The sequence below is a fragment of the Pleurodeles waltl genome, chromosome 4_2, assembly GCF_031143425.1.
Source record: "Pleurodeles waltl isolate 20211129_DDA chromosome 4_2, aPleWal1.hap1.20221129, whole genome shotgun sequence".
NCBI lineage: Eukaryota > Metazoa > Chordata > Amphibia > Caudata > Salamandridae > Pleurodeles > Pleurodeles waltl.
Genome location: NC_090443.1, coordinates 484,243,314 through 484,256,506, shown reverse-complemented (window position 1 = coordinate 484,256,506; position 13,193 = coordinate 484,243,314).

Here is a 13,193-nt window from a genome sequence, read left to right as displayed (position 1 = left end):
TTTGACATAGGGACAGTTTCTGACGTACACTGGGATGGGTAGCTGGAGGGGCTCTGGGAGTGGAGGAAGAGGAGGTGGTTGTAGGAGGTGTCACTTTAGCTGTTTTGCGTGCAGGTACTGGAGGCTGTCGTGAGGTGGATGGATGTTGGGTGAGTGATTGCCGGCGTTTGTGTAATTTGGGAGTGGGTGTCACAGACACACTGGGAGAGGACACAGGGGACGTGTATATGGCAGTGGAGGTGGTGAGTGCAGGTGAGCGGCTTGTGGTGCTGGGTGTCCTGGTGCGAGTCCTTGTGCCTGTAGATGTGGTGCATGCAGGTGTGTGTGTAGACGACACTGGGAGGGAGGAGGGAGAAGAGGAGGAGGGGGACACAGTGGAGACAGTGGATGTTGCTGTGTCTGTATGGGTCTGATGCTTGTGTGAGTGCCTGTGGTGTGTGTGGTGCCTATGTTTGCTTGAGCTACTTGTGTGTGTTGACTTGTGTGCATGCTGGTCTGTAGGTGTGCATGGGATGGGCTGGGGTACAGGGGATTGGGTCTGGGTGGAGGAAGTTGGAGGGGGGAGGCTGGACACAGGGACAATGGCTGCCATCAGTGCTGAGGCCAGAGATTGCAGGGTTCGCTGAAGGACAGCCTGACCAGAATGAATGCCTTCCAGGAATGCACTACCGTGTTTCAACTCTCGTTCTACACCCTGGATGGCATTCACAACTGCCCAACAGTGAGTGACCTGAGGAGGTCAATGGCCTCCTCACTGAGGGCAGCAGGGGTGACTGGGGCAGGGCCTGAGGTGCCAGGGGCGAAGGTGATGCCCACCCTCCTGGGTGAGCGGGCACGGGGCGAACGCTGAGGGGCTGCTGGGAGGGCGGTGCTGGTAGGGGAGGTGGCGGCTGTACCTGTAGAAGTGGGGCGCACAGATGGTGCCGCCACCACAGGGGAGCTCCCATCGGCGGACGAGTCCGTGTCGCTGTTTGGTGATCCTGTGGCCGACGTGAAGCTCTCCTCGCCCTCCGTCCCACTGGTGAATTCAGAGTCTGTGGTGTGGCCCTCCATGGCCATGTGGGATGCGGCTCCCTCGTGCTCCGGTGCCACTGTACCTCCGCCTGTTGATGCTGATGTACAGAAGGACAGGGAGAGCAGAAAAAGGGTGGAGACAGAAGAAAGAGAGTTTTAGTGCATGGCATACCACTACCGTTGGTGGACAAGACAAACGCAGCAGCCCCCTGCATTACGCCGTGCTGCTGCCCTCTGCACATGCAATTTCTGGGATATGGCCTACATGGCAATGGTAGAAATCTGCCCACATGGATGGCAAAGGGGCAACTATACATCAATTTACCTTTTTTTGTTGAGCTGGGGTAGAGTGACACATGGCCTACATAACGGAGGGGCCTTGCCTACCTAACTTGCCCTGGCCTAGGGACACCCACAGCCCACCACCCCCACCCAGACAGCTCCACTGCACGCAAAGTCCATAGGACGAGGTTGTACTCACCCCCTTGTGTCTGCTGTGATGCCCTTAAGCGCCCATCCATCTCCGGGTAGGCCACCGCCAGGATCCGGAACATCAGGGGGGTCATGGTGCGACGGGCACCCCTCCCACGTTGGGAGGCCATCCCCAGCTGAGCCTCCGCCGTCTTCTTGCTGCAGCGGCGAATGTCCTCCCATCTCTTCCGGCAGTGGGTGCCCCGTCTCTGGTGGGCCCCCAGGGTCCGGACTTCCTTGGCGATGGCACGCCAAATGTCCCTCTTCTGGTGGGCGCTGACCTACATGACATGCACAAGGAAAGAGGAACAGTCATTACCTACAGCACCGTCATTGTAATTGGCCCCCTCCCAACTCTATCCCTATGGCCCATACACCCCCATGCATGACTGTTCCATGTACTCTGCCCCCTTCCCTCATCCACCCAGCCCTGTCCACCCAGGCCTAGCCCATACAATGTGCTCCTTGTGTACTAACCTGTTGGTCTGGAGGACCGTAGAGTAGCGTATACTGGGGGAGGACCCCATCCACAAGTTTCTCCAACTCCTGTGCAGTGAAGGCAGGGGCCCTTTCCCCAGGCGCAGCAGCCATCGTCGCTTCCACACCGAGGTCACAGCAGCACTAGCAGTGTAGGTCCTCTCCTGTCGAAGGTCAGTATCTAGTGATTGAAGAGATATAAAATGGTGGTGACGTCCACGGCGGTGACGTCCGCGGCAGTGCGCATCATCACCGCCAGCGCACCTGTTCATTGGCTCCTGGGACCCATAGGGTCCAATGCTAACCAATGCAGCATTGCGCCGCGCTCTACAACCGCCTACCGCGACGGTGTCCAACGCCAGCGCAGTTACCCCACAATTCCATTGTCCCAGTTTAGAGGTCAGGCAGCCGCCATTTCAGGGGCCCACATGGCTTCAATTACTACTGCGTCACACATACCGAGGCCTACACTCAAAACCTTTCCCGGATGGGTTAATTGTCTGGTGTAGTCTTGTGTGTGACTGTGGGTACATACCTGGAGGAATGCTGACAGTTTTTTCGCTGTTGCCCTTCTTAGGCACTGTCAGTTGGGACATATTGGAAGGTGGCGGAATCCGCCGGTGTACCGACCGCTGGTGGACCTGTTGACAATGGAAGAGCGACATGTCATCGTGACCTACCGGTTTGACCGTGCCACAATCCGGGAACTATGTACCCAGTTGGAGCCAGACCTGATGTCACCAATCCGCCATCCGACTGGAATCCCCCCTGACGTGCAGGTGCTGTCAGTGCTCCATTTCTTTGCAAGTGGGTCTTTTCAGATAACAGTGGCCATGGCATCAGGGATGTCCCAGCCTACGTTTTCCAACGAGTTGTCCAGAGTATTGACTGCCCTGCTGAAACACGTAAGGAGATACATCATTTTCCTTGAGGTGGCGGATTTGCCTACAGTGAAAGGTGACTTCTATGCCCTTGAACATATCCCCAACGTCATAGGTGCCATTGATGGGACCCATGTAGCTCTGGTCCCCCCCGCAGGAATGAACAGGTGTACAGGAACAGGAAGAGTTATCATTCGATGAATGTCCAGATGGTCTGTTTGGTAGACCAGTACATCTCGCAGGTAAATGCAATGTTCCCTGGCTCAGTGCATGACGCCTACATCCTGCGGAATAGCAGCATCCCTGATATGATGGGTGAACTCCAGAGGCACCGTGTATGGCTATTGGGGGACTCTGGTTACCTCAACCTGTCCTGGCTACTGACCCCAGTGAGGAATCCCAGGACCAGGGCAGAGGAACGGTACAATGAGGCCCATGGGCGGACTAGGAGGGTGATCGAGCATACCTTCGGCCTCCTGAAGGCCAGGTTCAGGTGCCTCCATATGACAGGTGGGTCCCTATTCTACTCACCGAAGAAGGTGTGCAACATCATCATCGCCTGCTCCATGCTCCATAACTTGGCAATGCGACGCCAGGTGCCTTTTCTGCAGGAGGATGATCCAGATGACGGTGTTGTTGCAGCGGGTGAGCCTGTGGAGCCTGTGGACAGTGATGAGGAGGAAGCTGATGAAGATGAAAACGACAACAGGGAGTCAGTCATACAGCAATATTTTCAATGAGACACAGGTGAGTACAATTTCATGTTTCACATTATATTACAGTTCACACGTCTACCTCTATCCTCTACCTACATTTCACTCCCTATTTGGTAACTGAGTTGTCCCCTTCCATTTCAGTTTCAGTAATGTGGTAACCTACGTGTCAACAGCTTGCACTCTTGAAAGGCTTGTGATGTGTGACATTGGTATGTTGACCTTCCAATGGGTAACCTTTTTTAACACTGTAATTGACAATACAAAGTTCACAATCATTGACTGACTCCAATATTATTGAGGTTTCAAGGGTGTTTATTGAAGTGCATAAAAATATAGGGGGGTTGTGAAATGGGGAGAGGTCATGGTGGAAGAATGTCCATGGCAGAGTCCTGTCTATTAGTCTCACAGGTACATTGCACATCTGGCAATTGGAAGTGGAGCTGGGGCAGTTCCAATCTGGACAGGGTAACAAAGTGGGACAGTGGGGGGACAATCAGGGTGGTCTTATTTCCTGGCGGGGGTCTTGCCATCTTGCTCTGTCCTGTTCCTGGATCTCAGGGCCCGCTTTCATGGTGGTTGTCCGTCTGCAGGGGGTGGGGTGCTGGTGTGGTGGTCCTGTGGCGGGGCGTCCTGTCCACTAGCGCCGGCGGAGGTGGTGGGCATTTCATCGTCCTGGCTAGTGTCAGGGGCCCCTTGGAGTGCCATGGTGTCCCTCAAGGTCTTTTGAATGTCCGTCAGCACCCCTACGATGGTGCCCAGGGCGGAGGCGATGGTCCTGAGCTCCTCCCTGAACCCCAAATACTGCTCCTCCTGCAGGCGCAGGGTCTCCTGCAACTTGTCCAGGACCGTTGCCATCGTCTCCTGGGAGTGGTGGTATGCTCCCATGATGGAGGAAAGGGCCTCGTGGAGAGTGGGTTCCCTTGGCCTGTCCTCCCTCTGTCGCACAGCAGCCCTCCCAGTTCCCCGGTGTTCCTGTGCCTCCGTCCCCTGGACCGTGTGCCCACTACCACTGCCCCCAGGTCCCTGTTGTTGTTGGGGTGGTGTAGTGGTGGACACACCGCTGATTGACCTGTCCTGGGTAGGGAGGTATGGGCCCGCTGGGTGGGTGCTGTGCTGGGGTTACCAGAGGGTGGAAGCTCGGTGTTGGGCTGTGGCTGGGCAAGGGGAACCAACTGTCCTGAGGCCCACGATGGTCCGGGCTGACCATCAAGATCCAGTAGGGCAGAGCTGCTGTCGTCACTGTGGGCCTCTTCTAGGGGTGGAGTGGTGTTGTCTGGACCCTCTGGTGTGGTGACGTTCCTTCGGGTTCCTGCGGGGGTATAAGTACATGATTATTGCATGTGTGTGTTTCATGGTGTGCAATGGTTGGGTGTGCGTGAACCCCAGTGCAGGCATTCCTGTGTGGGGACTTGTGTGGTGATGGTTGGGGGGTGTTGTGGGTCTGTGCAGTGGGCATGCTTTAGTGATGGGTGTCCATTCTTAGTTGTGTCATGCAGGTCTTGGGGTTGGGATGGGTGGTTGGTGTTATGGGTAGATTAGTGAGGAGTATCGGTGATAGGGGAGGGTGTGAGTGTGGGGGTGTGTGATAGCATGCAGGTAGGGTGGGGGATATGATAGTGAAGATTTGACTTACCAGTGTCCGTTCCTCCAACGACTCCTGCGAGGCCCTCAGGATGGAAGATGGACAAGGCTTGCTCCTCCCATGTTGTTAGTTGTGGGGGAGGAGGTGGGAGTTTGCCGCCAGTCCGCTGTACCGCGATGTGGTGCCTGGATACCGTGGAACGCACCTTCCCCCATAGGTCGTTCCACCTCTTCCTGATGTCCTCCCTATTTCTTGGGTGCTGTGCCACAGCGTTGACCCTGTCGACTATTCTTTGCCATAGCTCCATCTTCCTGGCTATGGATGTGTACTGTACCTGTGAGCCAAATAGCTGTGGCTCTACCCTGATGATTTCCTCCACCATGAACCTGAGCTCCTCCTCAAAGAAGCGGGGGTGTCTTTGGCGTGACATGGGGTGTTGTGTGTGATGTGTGGGGTGCTGTATGTGTTGATGAGTGTGGTGAGTGTAGTGGTATGTGGTGTTTTGTGCGTGGATGTTGTGTGGGTGATGGTGTAGTGTGCCTCTGTGTGATGGTGTTATCTATTCTGTGCTGTCTCTCTCAAGGCCTTCGTCTCCAATTTGTGGTCGTAGGGGTTTGTGGGTGATGTGGGTGTGTGTTTTATATTGTGTTGGGTGTGTGGGAGTGGTGTGTGTATGTGTATCAGGTGTGTGTATTTGGAATTGTCCAATGTGGCGGTGTTTTGGAGATGTGTGTGTATTTTGAGCGCGGCGGTGTGTACCGCCAATGGAATACCGCGGTTGAAAGACAGCCGTGTGGATTCATGGGTCATAATAGCATGGGCGTGTTTCTGTTGGCGTGGAGGTGGAGGATTTGTTTCCGCATATTTATCGCTGACCTTTGGTGTGGCGGACTTGTGTGGGTGTCTGAATTTCGGCGGATTCCGTGATGTGTGTCATAATAGCTGTGGCGGTCTCCCGCCGCCGCCGCGGTGTATTGGTGGTCTTCTGCACGGCGGTAAGCGGCTTTTACCGCCAATGTTGTAATGACCCCCAAAGTCTCCCCATTCTAGCCTATGAAGGCCATTTACTACAATGAGGGAAAAATTAATTTGGCTGTTTTTACCTCACCAGGGATTATAAAACACATTTTACAAGGTCCCTGCTTATAGTTACATGGCACCCAACCCTAGGGGCACATAGGGCACACCTTAGGGGTGACATATATGTAAAAATAAGGTAGTTTAAGACTTTAGAACTACTTTTAATTCCAAAGTCGAATTTGCATATAACTTTAATTTAAAAGCAGCCAGCAAGGCAGGCCTGCCTTTAAAATGACACTGGGCACCTCACCTATGGGTGCACTACCTATGCTGTGGTCCCTAAACCTACATGCCCTACCATATACTAGGGACTTATAGGTAGGTTAACTTAGCCAATTATAATTAGCCTAATTTGCATATCCATTTTACACAGAGCACAGGCCCTGGGACTGGTTAGCAGTACCCAGGGCACCATCAGAGTCAGGAAAACACCAGCAAAAAGTGGAAAATGGGGGCAAAAAGGTAGGGGGCCTCTGCTTTCTCACACCGTGGTTCCATGGCCTCCTGGTGGTGTGCTATCTGTAGCCTCTGATTCTGCTCCAAGGTGGCCAGGATCTGGCCTATCCTGTCCTGAGTATAGTGGTTTTCTCCCAGGACCTCAGATATCAGCTCCTGGGCTGCTGCATCCATCCTTTGGCCACCCCCTGGGCCACTGATGCCATCCCACTGGCCCTAGACCCCTGTGTCCCTTGCACAGATCTGGCAGTCCCACTTGCAGTTGGTCCTTCATTATCCTGCCTGTTGGTGGGTGAAGACTCTGGCCTCTGTATATGTGGGCCGCCAGTCCATGCCCGGGAGACACTGGTGTGGGATTGTTTTGCCACAGCTGATGATGGTGGCTGGGTGGTAGGGGTGTCAGTGGTATCCTGGGTGGGGCTGCTGGAGAGTGACAGCCCAGGACAGTGTGATGGGCCAGGGAGTTCCTCTATTTCCAGACATCACTCTGCACTCTCCTGAGTGGAGCCTCTGTCTTCAGGTTGGGCACTGACACTCCTTGACGTCTCCGTCCGGGTGGCATGGGTGATGGTACCTGTGTGTGGGGGAGTAGACATGTGGGTGTCAGGTACTTTTTCGGAAATTGCTGCACTTCTCCGCCCTAATTGATGGTTATATTCCTCTGTCGTGGCATACAAGGCCCCTTTGTGTAAATTTTGTTGCATTTTTGTGGGGGATGGAGGTGTACTGTGAGTGCTGTAGTGCCACTGGGAATCCATGCAGGGGTAGGTGACTGCGCACAGGGGGCTGGATGGAGGTCTGTTTGTGGGATTGTGAGCATGCAGGGAAGTTGGATGTGGGTGTTGTTGACTGGCTAGGGGATGGGGTCCTAGTGGCAGTGAGAGAGGTGGGATGATGCATGCATTATAGTTGGGGTGACTGTAAAGGTACTGTAGTTGACTTACCCGAGTCCAGTCCTCGGTGAGTCCAGTGAGGCCCTCCGGGTGCAGGATGGCCAGGAACTTCTCCTCCCAGTCGATGTATTCGTGGGGGAGTAGGTGGGGGACCACCACCAGTCTTCTGTACGGCGAAGTTGTGCCTGGATGCCATTGACCGAACCTTCCCGGACAGGTCATTCCATCTCTTCCGAATGTCGTTCTTTGTGTGTGGGTGATTTCCCACTGGATTGACCTTATTGACTATCCTTTGCCATAGCTCCATCTTCCTTGCCACAGGTGTCTTCTGCACCTGTGCCCCGAATAGTTGTGGCTCGACCCTGAGTATTTCGTCCACCATGGTCCTTAGCTCCCTATCTGTGAAGCGGGGTGCTTATGGGGTGCCATGGTGTGTGTTGTGGGTAGTGTGTTGTGGGTGTATTGGTGAGGGTGCTGTCATGTGGTTGTGTGTGTGGCTTGTAATGGTGTTTGGCACATGTATGTGTTTTGGTGGTGTATTTGTGTGTGTGACTTGCGTGATGTTGGGTTCAGTGTATGCGTGTTGTGTTGTCAATATCTGTCGTGTTATAGGCGATGCAAAGGATTGTGAGGTATGTATGTGAGTGTTTTATAGATTTGTGGATGTGTGTCAGGTGTGTGGGTTTCAGAGTTGCCAATGTGTGCATTTGTTGTTGGCGGGTCCCATTGCTGATCGTGGTGGTCCGTACCGCCAATGGTCGTTGATTTCTGCATCATTATTTGGTGAACGGAGGATTTGTCTGCATGGTGGTGGCTGGGTGGGCTGTAGTGCCTTTCTGCCATCGTGGGCCCTGGCGGTGGCAGGATTTTTGGAGGTTTAACTTTTTGGCATCATTATTCGGCAGTGTGCAGATTACCGCCACTGGGGGTCTTCTGCTCACCGTCGCTACAGCAGTCGGCAGTGATTACCGCCAAGTTTATAATGAGGGTCTATGTTATTTACATCAACAATTAGAACACTTGAGACCTGAATATACAATCAAACAGTAAAGCACAAGGGACCTTGTCCACGCAGTTAATTGCTTAAAAAATTCATCTGTCCTAGAAGGCCATTCTCCTGAATAGAGTGGCTTTGGCCTTGGGGATTGAAACATCCTTTAAGGCTACATTAAAAGTGAATATCATAGAATGCAATGACAACACTTTAAAATGCTGTTACCAAGCACAGAAGAAACGCAGCTATAGAGGCAGCCACTGTCCTGCATTCTCCACGTAATGTTTACTTTTAATGAGATGAAAAAAGAAACAGCATCAGGATAAATGAATTGACCATTTAAGCCATAATAAAATTGGGAATATTTATTTTAGTTTCAAGAGAAATTTAAATACAGCACATGAAAATGCCAAGTGGCTGCTGAACTTGTACCTTGCAGGTCTGTGCCATTGCGTGATCCTGACCCTCTGTGACCTAATTGACTGGAAAATGTATTGTATTGCACCTTCTCTGAGTCTAAAGAATGGAAACCCCCTTGCCTGTACTGCATACCAAGAGCATTTCACTTCCAAAGAGAGCGATCCCCACTCCATCTTCTGAGGCAGTCCCTTCCCCCTACTGTTGAAGGCCGAGGAAGAGGTGCGAATGTGTTCTCTCCCAGGCAGTTCTGAATGACAAAGGGCCTAAACCTGGACACTCGCATCTCCAGCTGAGTCCCTTTGACCCCCTGGCCCCAGTGTCAACCTGTGCTCACTTTAGAAACTCTTACAGTCGCACCGCACGCAAGCTTGAAAGCACAGTATATCTTGGGTGACCACCTGGCATGGAAGCAAATTCTGTATAGGACAGTAAAAAATTCAGGACAAATGGTCAAATTCAGGACAAAAATTCAGGACGAAGGGTCAAAATTCAGGACAAAAAGTCAGCAACAAACATCAGTTTTATAGACACATCTAATAGAGGCCATTCCCCTGTACGTTATCAGTGCATTTACTCTTTTTTCACATAGCACTATTTATTCACTGTGGTCTTTTGTGATTGCCTCCTGGTATACTACATTCAGGTGTCACATCACGTCCTTTTTCAGTAGTAAATAAATGCCCTTCAGCACTGTATCAAGGCCATCACCCCTACCTAAATATATCCAGTTTTTTTTGGAGCAAAAGTAACAGCAACATTTTGATTATGTTGCTAAACATAATAAAACCCATGGCAAACAATTTGGGAAACATTAGGTTAAGTAACCTTATGCAACTATACACAAGTTGAACAAAAACATCTGGCTCACCTCAACCTCCAAAGGACTTTCAACCTAAAGAAAATTAATGAAGCAGAGAAGATGATGTGGGCGACAGTCTCACACCTAATGTCAGGATGTGAGGTACCCACAACTTGTCTGTTGTCTTGCAGTACTAGAGTGTATGCCCGGGACTCTACATTTATATCAGAGATGGGAGCCTGGACTACCAATCAAAGATAATAAAAGAGGAGGATGAAATTGAGATCAGATGGAAGATCCACAGCAACTGATTCAAGAGTTGTTGCTAAGAACTGGATAAATACGGAAGAGAAGAATAAGGTGGGACAATTCCTAAAATCAGACAAGATGGGTCCACCAAGAGTATTGGAAGGTACTGCATAACTGGGGAGTTGTCTCTGCAGATAGGAGGGAAAGAGAAGAGGCACTGTCAAGTGGTTGAAAAAGCAACACCCATTCACCCTGGCAAACTCGTCTGGGGTAATGGTCCACTGTTCGTGCTTGTGAAGGATGAGCAGGGGCCAGACCCCTTCTAAAGTTGTGCAAGGGAATTATCCACACTGTCCATGTCTTAAAATGGTTTTTCAGTTGAGCAAAAGCCAAACCAGTGATCTGGCTTATCCCTAAGTGTCAAAGTACACATAGAAACTTAAAAAAGATTTGAGATGTAAATTGCACACACAAAATGTAAGAACATGAGAAAGATTTAATAAATGTAATTAGTGTTTCTTTAAATTATGATACTGGTTTCCCCTTTATATAAAATTCGACCTGAGATTGAACTGGGAACCAGTTATCCTTTGATACCTAGGGATTGATATCTACCATTTCCCCATTGATTTGCAGGATGGCAATCTCAACAGAGCAACACGGTCCCTCCAAGCCCAGTTCGCTTTTTGGTGTTATCTTCTGCTTTCTGTTGTTGGCCATGTGCCACTAGGGAAGAAGATGTGTTATTCTGATTATTGTATTATTTTGTAAACCTTGCCCTGCTTATCCCTAATTCCTACTTCAGACACCCCACACATGAGATTTGGTTGCTGGGGTTGTCGTTGGGAACGCTCTTTCCGCTATAAAGCTACGCGTGAGTGCGGATGGATTAGGCCTTCCGGAATTAGAACACTATTATTTAGCTGCACAGGTCCAATGGGTGGCTCGCTAGCTCTCTGCCCGCCCCCTGCATGAGATGGGCTTTATCCGTAAATACTTTAAGAAGGGCTTAGTGCACTACTCATTGTTTCCTACTGACCACTCTATATAACACCACCTGGGGTTATCCTGCACAGCTTTCTCTTGCCTTGCTACAACCTGTAAACTCACTGGCACGAAGAAACCCTGTGCTGCTGCACTACCTTTGCTAGGCCTTCCCACTCACACAGGACGCTGTGCTCAGCAGCTCCGTCAGTGGCATGATGCAGGCATAATGGGGGATTTGTATCTGGACGGTGAGCTACTAGATTTCCAAACCCTTGTGGCAGACAACCATCTTCACCCGGGTCAACTTCTTACTTACAAACATCTTAAACATTAATTAAATACCCTATTTCATGTCTGCCACCTAGCACTAACCCCACATGCGGTTTGCCAGAAGCTCTAAACCATAGGGACTGGTGGCAAGCTGATAAGATGGGTGTATAGACCTTTCCTCCAACATGGAGACCACTCCAGGGCTTCTTGTCATACTAACTGGGAGATTGCTGTGGCCAAACCTCTGCAAGATACGGACTGGGCTAAAATGCTGGACTTTCCCCACAAAGTATCCTGCGGCTGCCACATTAGGGTCCATATATATACTTTTTTACCGCCGCATTTGCGCCACATTTTGACGCAAAAACGGCACAAACTTACACAATAAAATTGTATTTGCAAGTTTGTGCCACTTTTGTGTCAAAAAATGCTGCAAATGCGACGCTAAAAAAGTATAAATATGGGCCTAAGTACATTCATAGAACCTCACTTGGAATGCATTCCGCCTGTTGCTTGCCATTTGCTTTGTGGTTTGTAACTCACATTTCATTGCTTTCAATTTGCTGGCTTTATTTGTTTTAGGCTGTCCAACTTGAGTTTGTCCCTGCCCTTACCCAAATCTGGTTTACAGTATTCTTCTGAGTGCCCCCTTTCTGTAAACAGGCCCGTAAATCTTATTCTTATCTCATCACACTTGATGTGCATTCAAAGAACAAGGGAAAATGTCTGGCTCTGTCTTTGGTAGGAGCTTGGTGTTTACTTTTCTTTCTCTGACTTCAAAGTGAGAGGATTTATGTGACAATCTTGCTGGATACTGGGGTAGGAAAGAGGTTTTTCTAGCACACAATAACCTTTGAATGAACTGTGCAAGGATTTCTGAATATATAAGAATTAGAAACACCAATGAAGCACATTTTTGTTAATTCTGAACTGTGCTGGAAACAAAACAAATCACTACACTAGGTGATGAAATGTCCACACATTGTCTGCGCACTGTATAATTTTATTAGAAAAACTGTATGTCTGTGCAAATGGTAATTTCAGTCAAAAATGTTTTGTCTGTCATGTCAGTGTGCTACCACACCATGCATACTCCACTCCACACCACTGAACCCTACTCTGCACAACTCAACTTTACACCACTCCATGCCACTGCACTCTGGAACACTGCACTCTACTCCACTCTATGCCACTGCACTCTATGCCACTTCACGCTACACCTCTCTACTCTACTCTGTACTACTCTACTCCATGCCAATGCACTTTATGCCTCTCTACACCACTGCATTCTGTACCTCTGCAAACTACACCACTCCAGTCTAGGTCACACAAATCTACTTCGCACAACTCCATCATATGCCACTCTGCAGCAGTGCACTGTATGCCACTGCACTATGCTAGTGCACTTTACTCTGTAACACTCAACGCTATGCCCCTGCAGTCTACACCAATACAGTGTACGTTACTCTAATCTACTCTGCACCACTGCACTCTATGCTTTACACTCTATGCCACTCTATGCAACTGCACTCTACCCCACACCTCTCCACTTCCCTCTACTGTGAAACAATCTACATTATGCCAGTGCACTCTGCACCACTGCTAGCTATGCCACTGCACTCTACCCTGCACCTCTCCACTCTATGACCCTGCACTCTACTCTGAAACAATCTACTCTACACCACTGCACTCTATGCCACTCTGCCCCACTGCACTCTAAACCACTGCCCTCTACTTCAATGCACTCTATGCCAATGCACTCTAAACAACTGCACTATACTTGACTGCATTCTACTCTGCAGCACTGCACTCTACTCTACTGCTCTCTATGCCACTCAACTCCACTATACAGCACTGCTCTCTGACACTCTACTCTGCACCACTGCAGTCTTCACCACTGTCTT